Source organism: Meriones unguiculatus, chromosome 14 (assembly GCF_030254825.1).
Source record: "Meriones unguiculatus strain TT.TT164.6M chromosome 14, Bangor_MerUng_6.1, whole genome shotgun sequence".
Classification (NCBI taxonomy): Eukaryota; Metazoa; Chordata; class Mammalia; order Rodentia; family Muridae; genus Meriones; species Meriones unguiculatus.
In genome coordinates this window covers 52,149,894-52,164,422 of record NC_083361.1, presented here as the reverse complement: position 1 = coordinate 52,164,422, position 14,529 = coordinate 52,149,894, and the positions used below count along the sequence as shown (strand labels likewise).

The following is a 14,529-nucleotide window of genomic DNA, read 5'->3' as shown; positions in this document are numbered from 1 at the left end:
GGTGTTGAATTGTGTGCCCTTACTTTACTGTATTGAGCACAGTGCATGCCTCATGTTGCGATTAACTGTAGTCACCAGGTTTTACACTAGAACTCTCTAATGCAAACGCTTTTATGCCAACACTATATTATTAAATTATATAATATCATAATCTGGTCAAATTATAACAGCTTTCCTAGTTCATCTCACAGATGTCTCCCAATTTCTGTCTTAAAGAGTCCAACTTCCTGTCTTTGATACTCATGAGAAACTGTACAGGAATGGAAAAGGACCTTTTTTTTTTTTTCCTCTTCCCAGTCTCTTAACACTTCTCTGTTACCTTTGAAAGTCATGTGGACTTCCTAAAGGCCAATGTTTTTCAACCTCAGTATAGCCTGCTGTCATTTGTCCTGTTGGATACCTAGTCTGACCTCAGAACCTCCAGCATGGTACTTTAGCATCAGCTTTTTAATTTTTTTTATTAATTACAGTTTATTTCACTTTGTATCCCAGCTGTAGCCCCCTCCTTCATTCCCTCCCAGTCCCACCTTCCCTCCCTCTTCTTTTCCCATGCCCCTCCCGTGATAAGAAAGGTCCTTCTCCCCTTCCCTCTGACCATAGCCTATCAGGTCTCCTCAGGACTGGCTGCATTGTCTGTGGACTGGTAAGGCTGCTCTCCTCTCAGGGGGAGGTGATCAAAGAGTCAGCCACTGTGTTCATGTCAGACACAGCCCCTGTTCCCCGTACTAGGGTATCCACTTGGACACTGAGCTGCCATGGGCTACATCTCTGCAAGGGTTCTAGGTTATCTTTATGAATGGTCCTTGGTTGGAATATCAGTCTCAGAAAAGACCCCCGTGCCCAAATTTTTTCATTCTGTTGCTCTCCTTGTGGAGCTCTTGTCCCTTCCAGGTCTTTCTATCTCCTCCTTCTTTCATAAGATTTGCTGCACTCTGCCCAAAGTTTGGTTATGAGCCTCAGCATCTGCTTTGATACCCTGCTGGGTGGAGTCTTTCAGAGGCTCTTTGTGGTAGGCTTCTGTCCTGTTCCCTGTTTTCTCTTTCTTCCAATGTCTGTCCCATTTGCCTTTCTGAATGAGGATTGAGCATCTTACCCAGGATCTTCCTTCTTGCTTAGCTTCCTTAAGGTATACAGATTTTAGCATGTTTATCCTATATTATATGTCTAATATCCACTTATAAGTGAGTATATACCATGTGTGTCTTTCTGCTTCTGGGATACCTCACTCAGGATGATCTTTTTTAGATCCCACCATTGGCCTGCACATTTCATGATTTCCTTGTTTTTAATAGGCATCAGCATTTTTAAAGTACCCACATGGATCCTATATTACATGGAAGATGCTGCTGGGCCCTCCAGAAAGACATGACAGCACCTTATTCTAAACTCGTTCTCTCTCTCTCTCTCTCTCTCTCTCTCTCTCTTTCTATGAGTGTGTGTGTGTGTGTGTGTGTGTGTGCATCAAACAGAGAGGTAGGTTTGGCAAGAAGAAGCACATTCTTCCTTGTTGGAGAGACTCTAAGCATTAGAATTTACTACATTTTTTCTTTATTTTGTCTGTTTGGTTTTGAGGCAGTCTTATCATATGTAGTCCAGGATGGCCTAGTCTATTTACTATATAGACTCAAATTCATGTTCTTCTTACCTCCATCACTGAGTACAAACACGTTCCCTGTCCAGTTGCCACTCTTTTATACAGGTTGAAATTCTCTAATCTGAAGGTCAGAAATGCTTGCTTTGAAATCTTCAGTGATTTTAGCGTGGACATGACACTCAGTGCAGAACATCCCTAGTCTGATGTGATGAGATACAGTCCAAATACAATATACTAAAGGCACTGTTTAACATCACCTTCGGCCTGTATGCATAAAGTATGCATAAAATAGAAAGTAATTCTGTGCTTGGCCTTGGGTTCAATCCCTAAAGACATCTTATTATATATAACTTAATGTTCCAAATATGAAAAGCATTACAAACTTTTCTGATTGCCAAATTTTAAGAGAAGGGATTATCAAAAAATCAACCTGAGGCATTCACCTAATTGATCATTTTAATGAGTCACAACATGGCTATCTGTTCTTCCATTCCCTTTCTTTTCTTCCCTAAAGGACTGTTTCAGATGTGACTCATTTGTGTGACCTTCCATTGTCTCTTTCATAACTTTAATGTTTACCATGCAGTAAACTGCTGTGTCTTATTTAAAACCAAAACAAAAAAGACCAATTGTGTAGTAAGTTGTCTCATTAAACAGAACGAGCTAATGTTCCCTGTGGCTGCATATAATATTTGTGACACATGGAATGGAACTATGAAGCACAATGTTTTTTTTTTTTTCTTGCAGTTGTATGCCACCTAAACAAAAACTTTGCCTGTTACTGTATTGGGAGTTAAGGTTCTAAGTGTTTCAAATTTTATATGAACAACATTTTCAACCACTATGCTTCTGGACTCATGGGAGCCAAGCAATTCTAGAAAGAATAATTAAATTTCTAATTTCAATTCCCATAGGGCTACTAAATGCATTTAACAAACATGAACTGGGAGCTTGCTCTGAACAAGGTAACTCTGAGATGTAATAAGGCTTCTTTGATGGATCTAACTACCAGAGGGAGGAATGAATTAGCTCATTGCTAATTTTAAGTACTCATTCTAATGCTTGTTATTTCTCACAATTTTCAATATGGCAACAAATAAATATTTTTAAGAGATACCTATTTTTTTAACATTCTCACTCACAGCAATGTTTTCAGCTTTCCTTACCTTGACTAGTCAGCACTTGGGAAAACTAAGGAATTAATGTTTTTGGAGAATCATGGAGTTGGATGGGATAGAAGGCAGACAGCTACATCTCTTTATGTGAACATGTGACATTAAGGCTTATAGAATATTTCTATAGTGGGTTTCAACCAGAAAACAGGCTCCTGGTTAGGCCTCTCCCATGCAGGACTAGGCCCTCTAGTCATGACTCCACAGGGAGGAATGTGATATAAGTGCCACAGCACACTGATCTTCCTCCAAGAATTATCACCTGCTAAGCCATGGGATGGTCCAAAGACTCAGCTCTTCCTGGGCTCCTGATGCCTTTCATCTACTTCTGCATTACTGTAAGGATGCATTACTGGTGCGCACACCATCTACCAGGCTTCAAATGCGGTAAGCCAACTCTGGCAGAAAAAGTTCATCTAATGCAGGTAGACAGCTGCGAGATGAAGCCCAGACACAGACAGCATGCTCTGTTTGATAAACTAGAGTCAAGAAGGCCCTGGCAGTAGAGCTGAGAGCCAAGGTCACATACATGTCAGACGAGAGAACCTTTAACCAAGAAGATAAACAAGACATATGTGCAGACACTGAAGCCCATCTTTGCAACCCACCTTAGCCTTTCAGCTTGATTATCTCCAAACCACACTTGCAGAGCAAAATTAAAAAGAAAACCACAAAATTCTTATTTAATCTAAATGACAGAACTCGAAAAGGACCTGCGGCCTTTTGTATGGGTGTATGTCATCCCAGAAATGGCATGAAGACCACTGGGCCCTTTACTACACTCAGGTCCATGGAAAATGGTGCAATAGCACCATGAAGAATCAATATTGCAGGCAAATATACTCAGAATGAAATAGTCAAAACATATCACCACCCCAGGGGAAAGAAAGCAAGACCACTCTGCCTGCAGGACCTGAGGCCATCCTGTCTGTCATTAGTTTCCCTCCCTGGCATCTGTTTTCAGGACTCCACCTTAAGAATGCTGGTCTCTTGCCTCTCACCTCTCATTTTTCCTGTGAAGGAATAATCAGCTATAAGAGCAGGAAAGGGTGTACAAGAATGAGCTCAATCAGCTGGGCTATACAGGGCTGATATCCACATGGCCAGCAGCATCCACTGAAGTCTGATGCTCAGAGTTCACCATCCATTGTGATTTCAAAGGATTTTAAGGGCTGTTAACAGAGATGGTTAATAAGAATTGCTCAGCCATAGAATAATTCTACTTTTAAAACTTACCACTCTTTCTTCTTCTTCTTCTTCTTCAAAAAAAAGGCCAGTCAAAGCAATTCATCCAAACAATGCTTTGAGTTTTAAGTACAAACTGTAACGGAATCAACGAACAAAGGGGAGAAACTAGGCTAGAGTTGAGACACACACATTTTCTTTCCAAATCTTCATACTGGAATGAGTTATCAGCCTCTGGAATTTAAGAAATTCCTGAGTCCCTCATTTATCTACTCCATCCCCGAGCCTACAGAAAGTCCAGGGAAGTATTCTACCTATGGGGCCACCAGAGATTATGCCCAAAGTCACACACAGCTGGTCACCAGGTCCAAGCAGCAATCTGATCCATTTGCTTTTGCTGCTGAATGATGATGTTATCTGGGCATGACACAGATCAAAATACAAAGAAACAAATATCCAAATGAATATATTTTAAAAACAAAAGTTGCTTATGCATATTTTGGATGTTGATGAACTTTTCAATGTCTGAAAAATCATGTACGTGATTGTGTTGTTTACACTTCAGTAATATTGCTGTAATTTAGATGTATTTTGAGTATGTTCCTCAAAGAATCATACTGAAACCCGGCCTTTAGTGTGGAAGTGTGATGTGTAGGATTATAAGGAGCAAGATCAGAGGTAACAAGATTATTAGGATATTACCTTCAGAAGGGATGAATAAAGAGCTCAGGGAGGTAAGGGGTCCTCTAGAGAGCTGGCTGTCATAAAGGGAGGTTAGTCCATGCTCTTGTTACCTTCTGTCACACTGCCATACAGCCACGGGTGCCCTCACCAGGGAACACTTGACCTAAAACTCATATCCCCTAAAACTATGAGCCTCCTTTGTTGTTTTTTAAGCCTCCTTTGTTTTATCCAGTTTCAGATGTTAGATTATAGTGAATAAAAAAATAGACAGACAAATAATACACTAGTTTCAAGCCTCAAATCAACACTGAAGGAATTGAGAAGAAAAGGACTGCAACCATGTAGGAGATTTTGAACATATGAATCTGAGGATATCTAATTAGCATAAGGAATGGACAGAGCAGAGGCTGGGGAAGAAGAGTCCCACAGCGTGCCCCCCTCTTCTCCAACATGCCTGATACAGGTACTGAGTTGACAAGCCTTTGGGGGCAGTGTATTGCCTCAGAGGGCAGTAAATAAAGGCTCAAGCCGACAGAGCTGGCACTTTAGACAGGTATCTGTGCCTATGTCAGGCAGCCTCCTTCCAAGTGTGCTTCTAAAGCTCGTTCAGTACAGGAGGAACGTCACCCAATCTCTTCATGGTATGGGTGGATACCCCAGAACCACATGAACATGCAGTAAGCTAATACAATGAATGAAACAGAACAGACAAGGAAATGAGTTGAAAGGCCTAATTTTATGTTCCATAAATCAAACACAGCATGTCACTTGTGCACAACCATTCAGTCATCACATTTTCATGGCATTGGTAAGGAAAACTAGGAGAGTATAAATTATGCTCAATTAGAAAAAAAAAATGGGGGAGGGAGGGAGAAAAACTCAATCCTCTGAACTCACAAAGTGGGTCTACTTAGTTTAAAGGGAAAGAGATGCAAACAGGAATCGTGTTAGTATCGTGTGTGCTTTATTCTCAGAAAATGTAATGGTTACAGCCAAGAGTTAGGGCAGTAAGTACTGGGACTGTGTGGAGTCCCAGTTTTACCAGATAAGAATTTAGGGACATGGGAAGCAAAGTGTTTTACTTTGTCATGATGAACACGGGGCATGATCAAGTCATGCCTTGCCAAGAGTGGCTGGCTAAGACTTGCTGCAGGATGCATACTCTCCCTATCCTTGTCTTGACCCTTCTGCCCCAGTCCAGAGACACTGTCTACAAGCCAGCCAGCCAAACACACTCCCACCACACAATCAGGGGCACAGGTGGCATCCAGCCCTTTCCATAGATTTTTTTATTCTTCTCCCATATAATACATCCCAACCTCAGCCTCCCTTTCCTCCACTCCTCCCAGTTCCCACAGCCTCTCCTCTTCCCCAGATCCACTCCTCCTCCTCCATTTCCCTTCAGAAAACAGAAGGCCTCTCAGGGATATCAACTGAACACAGCATATCAAGATGCAGTAAGACTAGGCACCAACCCTCATATTTTAAAACATTTATAAACCACTTCACCTGTCTGTTACTGTAAATGGTAAAAAGAATCCTATCCTAAAGTGTTACCAATTTGGCTTCTCCTTGCACTGTTCTGTCATGTCTTTTATAAGGTCATTTTATTCCTAGTCTTACACACAAACTTCCAGGGGACACAGCAGTCTTAGCAGTGGGAAAGTACTCTTTTCAGGGTTCAAAATATTTTAAAGCTAATTATCAAAAGAGACCTGTATGTTTTATTTCCATTTAAGTGCCTGCAGGTTTCAAATTCTATTTGAATCTGGTCACCCTCAGTGGAAATAGCTTTGCAAATGATTTGCTAACCTTTGTCTTTAATGTCTAGTGGCCATCTGCAGCACTCAGCATAAAAAGCCTGGCCCAGCAGAACGCTAAAAACTATAGCATTACCACTTGCCCCCTGGCAACCTGTAATTTGGTCTTCCAAGCAATTTCAAAAGAGTACTAAGTATTCTTAGTCAGGGTACCTGGAGAATTCTCTCATAGGGTGTCCACTAAACTCTCCTTTTAAGCTATGAGAAGTCCCTTTTGTAGGTGGGATCCATCAGGAGTCTCTGGGGCTTAAGAGAACAGCTGAACACTGCAACAGTTATGGAAGCCATGGGGCATGTCCACAGGAGCTCCCTACTCTCAGGCAGACTGTTGCCATCTGAGTTCACTGCTCATAAGGCAAAGCCTCTCAGGGAAGATGTGGTTGAATAACAGGAGGCATGCATTATGGTCATGTCAACCACAGTAAGATGAAAAGTGATTGCCTACTTTCTCCTGCTCTCATTTTTCTCGGGGAAAAAGCTGAGCATTGACTAAACATTTGCTATGTGCTTTTCTCCACTAGAAAGATCCTGAGGCTAATCACTCTGCCCAGGGTGGGGCAAGCAGGTTCCCCTGGTAAATACCACAACATGGAGAACCATGGTTTGATCAGTTAGAAATGGCCAACCATTATGAGTAGGAGGTTTCCAAGGGTGTCTCTAGTGGGCATTGGTACTCTCACCAGCACACAGGAGTGCTTGTCCCCAAGCACTCTTCAAAGACAGGGGAGATTACAGAAATCTCCACTGATGGCCCCAACTCTGGTCACTCAAGTGCATATCTTATCCTCCAGTCTCATTCCTTGGGCACACAGTGGGGGAGGGGAAAATTGGAAGGGTATATACATGGACACATACATACACGAACACACATGAACCACCTATCCAACATAGACACTTGGTAATTCTTCCCAAAGCTCTGGTAGAGGCAGTCAAGACATACCTAGGACGCCCCCTGCTGGCCCGGCAAGAGCTGACTCAGCCTTTATTCTAAGGGCCTAAATCATGGATGAATGACCTTAAAATCTAGAGGGACAGACAAAATGACAAGGTAAGGTAATTTGAGCTTCTTAGAAACGAAAGGCATAATACTCAACCAAACGCATTTCAAATGTGTTTTTGGGATGTTACAGGAAATACACAACTGATCCCTAAAAATCTAGAGGAAATAGTTGCTGCTATATATTTACAAGTATCACAACGAATAAATAAAAAAGTGAACATTTTCACAGATCTTCAGGTGGAAACAGTGGCTCCAAGGGCCACGACAGTTTCACAGACTCTATTTATGCAGCCCAGAGCACTGAAACCACTCACCGCAGAAGGCACTTTAAATACAAAAGAACCTTGGCACTGCCTACAAGCCAAGTTCACAAGGCAACCTGTGCAAAAGAAGCAGCACGGAAAAGCAGTCCATGTGGCCAGTTCCACTGCAAGGCCCCTTCACGCAGCATGCCACCATGAATAAGTTTGACATTATCAAGAGGTCAGAGACTATGGCGTGCCCACTGCTCCCTCACTGGTAGCTGTCCCCTGTCCTCCTCCAGCAATGGGGGGAGGGGGCTGTCAGAATTTACTTTCCAAGGGGACACCTGCTACCTGGAATCTAGGCCTAGATGAGGTTAGTGCCTAGCCAGACTCCACGAAGCAATGATTTGCATTCACTCTCACCCTGAACTGCTGTTCACTCTACCCTTGGTAGGGGCCACAGTAACCACTAGTTCCAGGTTCCAGGTTCAAACCTTCCTGTGGCATTTGGCATTGAATTCTTTGCAAACCCAGTATGATCACACTAATAATTTAAGGCATCCTTATTTTAACCAATTAGGAGGTTTCATTAATTATTAAATACAAAAAACATCAATACTTTGGTTTCTTGTTAGATATGCTTTTGATACAGCAGGCCTAAGTAGAGGTTCAGACTGTCTCAGGAGCTAGCTTTCGGCTGTTCCCATAAGAGCAGATACTAATGGTACACTCATAGAATCAAATGATGGCATGCCGCTGGCATTTGTAGAGGAATTTCCCCCTAGAACTTGGTGTGCTGTGCAGATCTCAAACTCTCACATTCCTTGAACGCTTTGGGTAGGTCTTGGGGTCTGGTGGGACAGACGAGTGCTGGAAGAGCCCTAAAGAAACCAGCACCTACCTCTCTCAGGCACACCCTAGGAGATGTTGTGAAGGAGCAGCCCGGCAGATTCACCTGAAGCAATCAAGGCCTGAAAAGACTTGGGCTCTATTGTCTACCTTTGCGTGACCACAACATCAAATAGACGATTCCTAAGAAGTACTTCCCTGCACAGGTCACTATCTTTAACAGAGCTCAGGCAAGGTACAAGCACATGCTTCCATATGTGATGGATCTATGTGCTCTGGATCAGCTGATTTCCAAACCTGGAGGGGCACGTTTTCTTCCAGCCACTCTTAAATGTACCAATTTTCTAGCCAACAGAATAAAAACTGCACTTCTGTGAGGTTTTTCGAGTTTTGAGCGCAGAGAGGCAAATCCATTCGACGGCTAAGATTCTCAAAGAGCTGCAGCAGCTGTACCGGTCGGGAGGAGGGTACACTTGAGCGGTTATGTCCAATGAAGGAAAGTTTTAGTTAATGATGACATCACTGACATCTCCCAAATTTAAAGGAGCACTTAAAGCACAGATACAATTTTCCCCCTCCAGTGAGGAGATACTAGCGAAGGCCTCTGGGTTCAGAGCCAAATTGCATCAACCCTTTCGCGGCAGTCCAGCCAGATCCAGAGGAACGACCAGCGAGAAGTGCGCGGGGCCACCGTGACCCACGCAGCCATAACCCCTATGCAACCCAGCGGCCTCGGGCGCCGCTCTGGACCTGCCTTGCCCTTGGGACCCCCGACGCGCCCCCACGGACCGAGGGCCCAGTCCCCGCGCGCTTGTCATCACGTTCCAGTGCGGAACCGCGAAAAGGGCCAGGAGGCAGCTGCCCGAGCCATTGGGAGCGCCGCGCCCTGCCCTCGCCGGGCTGAAGCCGGAGCCGGTGGCCGTGGCGCCCACGGGATCCCGAAAGGATCCCGCAATGCAGACGCGCAACGAGCCCTGCGCCCCCCTCGCCCTGCGGCCCCGGCCCGCGCCCACTTGCCTCCTAGCCGAGCGCAGGGCGACCCCGCGCCGCGCGCCTCCTCGCACCTGCCCGCTGCGCCCGGCCGGCCGCCCGCCGGCAGCACCGCGGCCAGCGCCGCTCACCTGCCGCGCCGCCCGCCGGTCCGCCCGCAGCGCCGCAGTCGCCGCTAGCCGACTTCCATCTTCCCTGGCTTCGGGGAAAACCAGATCAGCTGTTCCGCTCGCGCCCAGCCGCGGCCCCCTCCCCAGCTGCCGCGCGGCGCCCGGGCCTCTCCTCCCCCGCCTTCCTGGCTGCGCCGCGCTCCGCCCCCCGCGCCCCTCAGCTCCGCCCGCGGTCGCGCGCAGCGCCCGCCTCCCTGCTCCGCCCGCGGCCCCGCGGCGCGCGCCCTGCCTTGACGTCACCATCTCCACCGCGCCCCGCCCCCGCCGAGGTGGTGCGGGCCTGGGAGCGCGCGTGCTCGTGGCCACCGTTGGCATCGGTCGCACAGAGCTCTGCGAAGAAGTGATAGGACTCGCTGTGTCCCCCAAACCCTGCACGCTCTCCCATGCTAGCCCCTTAGGGTGTAGCCTAGGGTGTAGACCGTTCCTGGACTAAGGAAACCCACCCCCACCCCCAACCCCCGCTCTGCTCATCCTGCCTCTAAAGGTCTGCATTCACCTCTAGCTTCTCCCTCTGGGCTGGCTTGCTTTTCCTAAGCACCCTAAACTTTCGCTGGTCCTTTGTGCCTCGACTTCATTTCCCACGCCCTTCTGACCTTCTCCAGGTTCTTTTTTCCTTTAATAAAGTCTACATGACTGTTTAAGAAGTTCCCCTCGCCTGATAACAAGTAGTGCAGCTGCTTTCTGCCCTCTTGGTGTAGCTTTTGCCTGTTAGGTTCAGAGCTGGGGGGTTCCATATTCTGGGTCCCTTGGTCAAGAAATTGAAATAACGGTGCAGAGGTATTGCAAATTAACAACGAAACTAAGAGCAGAGCCATAGTGCAGATTAGAGAAATATACAGTCTACAGCGGGCCACATCAGCGAGCACAATCAAAGGCCCTGATAATTTGGGTTCGTTCTGTGGCCTTCCAGAGAAGAAGGCGTTTGGTTGCTGAAAGATGTAGCGTCAGTGGTTCTCTGCTTTGATTGACAGAGTAGATTATGTAAGTCATTTGTCACTATGCACGTCCTTTCCTATAACGTGTTTGATTTTAATCATATGCACATCCAGCTATGCATAGACAGAGGATGGTTAAACAGTGTTTTCTTCCTAAAAGTTCACTCAGAGAGCATTTGTCCCTTATTGTACATGCACACAAGACTAGTTCAAGTTGTATCAGAACCCCATTCTGTACCCCAGTTCAGGTAGAATATGACTGAATAAAAGCTATCAATGTCTGATGGTCTTTGCTGGGAAGAAACTATTCCATTGTTTAAGTGGGGTGCAGATACAGCTCCGTCCAGCTGGTTGCATTGTTAGGAGAGGGATATGTCTAAACAAAGATCCAGATTGCTAAACCGTGCCCTATGTATATTTCTCCTCAACTTTCCCGAAACACTTCTCCATAATTTATCACCAGTCTCTGAACTACCTTGTGCTGAGTAGGGGACTACAGCTGAATAAGGCAAAATCCTCTTTTCTATTCCATCTCGAAGGCTGTTGTATACCCTAGGTCTCCATTAGTGAATAATCAGACAATTTCTCACGCCACTGGTCCAGGGTCAAACAGATGATGCATGCCCATTGCCTTTTTTGTCAATTCTGGTGGCAGCTGTTGACAGAGGACCATTTGCCGTTGGGAGTTGTTTGGTTCTGAAGACATAAACTGTGTAATTATTGAGAAGAGAAAAGCTAAGAGTAAACCAAAAACTCTGGAAGAGGGTAGATATATAGGAGAGGGTACCAACAGTGCCAAGGTCTTTCAGGTTGAAAGGCTACTGTCCAGGGTTCCAACTCAGGCTTCTCTTTGGAGGATTTTTTTTAATTTTAATATTGTGTTGGATTTTCCCAGTCTTGTCAACATAAAAGGATTTACCCAACAGCCACATGAAATCTGGGTCAGTTGTACACAACAAATAGCTATTTAGAGTGCAAATAGATCAAGGTAAATTTGAGCCCTAACCTGCAAGGTGTTAGCTCTCCAGAGATCAGTCACCATCCTCATAGAATTCCTAACATACATGCGCTATTTAGTTTAGTTCTGGGAACCTCACTTCAAAGTCCCCCCCCCCCCCCGCTTTTTCTTCTCCACTAGTTTGAATGAGAAATGCCGTGAATAGGTTCATGAACTTGAACACTTGGTTGCCAGGTTGTGCTGCTGTTTGGGGATGTTAGGGAACCTTTAGGAGGGGGGTGGGATGCCTTACTGAGGAAGTGTGGCACTGATGGCACACTTGGAGGATTTATAGCTATAACCTATGTGCTCTTCTGTCTCCCTCCTCCCCCCCTTTCCCTCCTCCCCCTTGCATTTGGATGAAATGGCAGCTTCCTGCCTCTGTTGCCATGCCTAGTCTGGCCCATTGCCATGCCTTCCCCACAGTGATGGAGTCTATCCCTCAGGAATGCAGAATGCTAAAACAACCTCTATTTTCCTTAAAGTTGCTTTAGGTCATGATATTTCACCACAGCCAGAGAAAAGTAACCAATAAACTGACCAAGTGTCACCTTTTACACTTGAGAAGGCCAAATGTTGTCTTATGTCCCACAGAGCAAGGGAAGCTCGTTCCCAGACGAAGCTGAGCTGGCAGGAAGGCAGACTTCAGGAAAGAGAAACAGTTGACAAGGTCATTAAGGAATAGATTCCTGGATCGTATTGAATTTATGCACCTTCATGAGCAGGGTCTGGGTTTTTTTTTTTTTTCTTTATTTTGTCTTCCATAACTAGTACATCATTTATACATAATACATAATTAGAATATTATACCTAAAGTTAAAGTAGTCAAGAAAGGAACAGGTGAAGAAGGCATAGGAACTAACCCAAAGACCTCTGCATGAATCAATACTGCTTAGTCATAGGGATTACTTAGGTTGCCTCCCCCAAATCTAGAGGCTTTTGACACATGTAGTCTTTTGACACATGCAGTATAAGTAAAGTTGGAGGTTTAGATAGGCAAACAGGTATAATAGAGCCCAGTTAACAACACAATAGCCTCACTATAGCCAAGACTTATTTAACCACTAAGGCATTTTTTTTCCTCTTCCCAGTCCCACCTTCGTGCCCCTTTCCCTGTTCACCCCTCTTCTTCTCAGAGAAGGGGAGGCCCCTAAGGGGTACAACTACCCTGGCTTCTCAAATCCCAGCAGGAATAAGTGCAGCTACACCCCCTGAGGCCTGGCAAGGCAGTCCACCTAGAGGAAAGGGATCCAGAGGCAGGCAACAGAGTCAGAGCCAGCCTCTATTACCATTGTTAGGGGACCAAATGATGACCATGCTGCACATGGGCTCTAGGTCCAGCCCATGCCTGCTCTTTGGTTGGTAGTTCAGTCTTTGTGAGCCCCATGTGTCCAGGTTGGTTTACTCTGTACGTCTTCTTGTGTCCTTGACATGATGCTCCAACGTTATAAAAAGTTTTGGGTGGCTGTTCAGGCAGCAAACTGTCTCTTTCATTTCCTATTTTTTGGAAGCTGCTAGCATGCACTTCTTATTTACTCAACTAATTAATTTTATTCTTTCTTAAGTCTCTGAAGGGAGTGAAGACTAGAAACTCATACAATAATTAGCTTAGTTGCTTAGGAATTAAAAAGATGTTCGGTCTAGATAGATGTTTTTAGATTGATAGATACAAACTGTAAAAATAACTTAGCTACAAAACCTTAGACCCTCATAGATAGAATAGATATATTCTTCAAGATTGCCAAATACATTTAGACTAGACATTATATATATATATATATATATATATATATATATATACATATATATATATAAAATGAGAGAGAGAGAGAAAGTCTTACCTATTTTTTAACAATTGTTTCATATTGTTCTTACTGTATTTAAAATGGCCTTTTTATTTAGACAGAAAAGGAGAATTGTTGAGGGGTTGTTCTAATGCTGACCCTCAAGATCTGGTTACACTTAATCTCATGTAAACCTGCCTAAGTCATTATATCCGACTGGTTCATTAAACAGCCTATTCCTGAGCAGGGCAGAATGGAGTAGGCTAAGGTTTTCGGACTTTGGAGAGAATTACCGGAAACAGATGGGAAGAGAGGAAGAAGGAGGTTGCCAGGATGGGTTAGCTGGAGAAGAAACCATGTGGGGCTGGTAGGAAGGACTCCAATAATGACATGAAAAGGCCCAGATATAGAATAAAGCAAGTATTCATAAGATTATGGACAGAAGATAGGATGGAAGATAGTATGGCATTGGATGGGGTCTGGAACATGGATGGTGAGGTGATTCAGACAGCCTAGGTAGGATATCTGCCTGGCCCAAGGTAAATAAGACAATTATAAAATATAACAGGTCTTATTATGTGATAGGTGGTTAGAAAATACTGCTGTGTTAATCATATAGCCCAACAGCCATTTTTAATATTTGCTCTGACATTGACCCTTCCTCCTACTCTTCCACAGAACTTCCTGAGCTCAGACTATTGTTTGGCTGTGGGTCTCCGCATCTGTTTCCATCAGCTGCTGTATGAAGCCTCTCAGAAGACAGTTGTGTTAGGCTCCTGTCTGCAGGCATAGCAGACTATTATTAATAGTGTCAGGGTTGGCTCTCTCCCATTGGGTGGGTCTCAAATTGGGCCAGTCATTGGTTTACCATTCCTGCAATCTTTGTTCCATCTTTATCCCTACACTTCTTGTAGGCAAAACAAATTTTGGGGTGAAGGTTTTATGGGTGTGTTGGTGTCTCCTCTTCACTGGAAGTCCCATCTAGCTACAAGAGGTGGCAACTTCAGGCTCCTTAACTCCCACCACTAGGAGTCTTAGCTAGGGTCACCTCCATGGACTCCCACAATCCTCCTCTGCCCCAAAAGAGGCCCCCTCCACTAATTT

At 44.8% G+C, this 14,529-nt stretch overlaps 1 protein-coding gene across 8 annotated transcripts in view; it reads right to left on the bottom strand.

Annotated features, from left to right (window-relative positions):
• Otud7a (OTU deubiquitinase 7A) overlaps nucleotides 1–9,877 on the bottom strand; it is a 313,145-nt gene extending 303,268 nt beyond the window's left edge. For 7 of the 8 annotated variants that reach the window (XM_060367259.1, XM_060367261.1, XM_060367260.1 and 4 more), the window contains exon 1: nucleotides 9,671–9,877. The gene's annotated coding sequence lies outside the window, so the exon portion shown is untranslated. Of the gene's footprint in view, nucleotides 1–9,613; nucleotides 9,634–9,670 lie in introns of those variants that run through there. The other variant, XM_060367264.1, reaches the window with a different exon arrangement.
• Nucleotides 9,878–14,529: the final 4,652 nt, after the last annotated feature.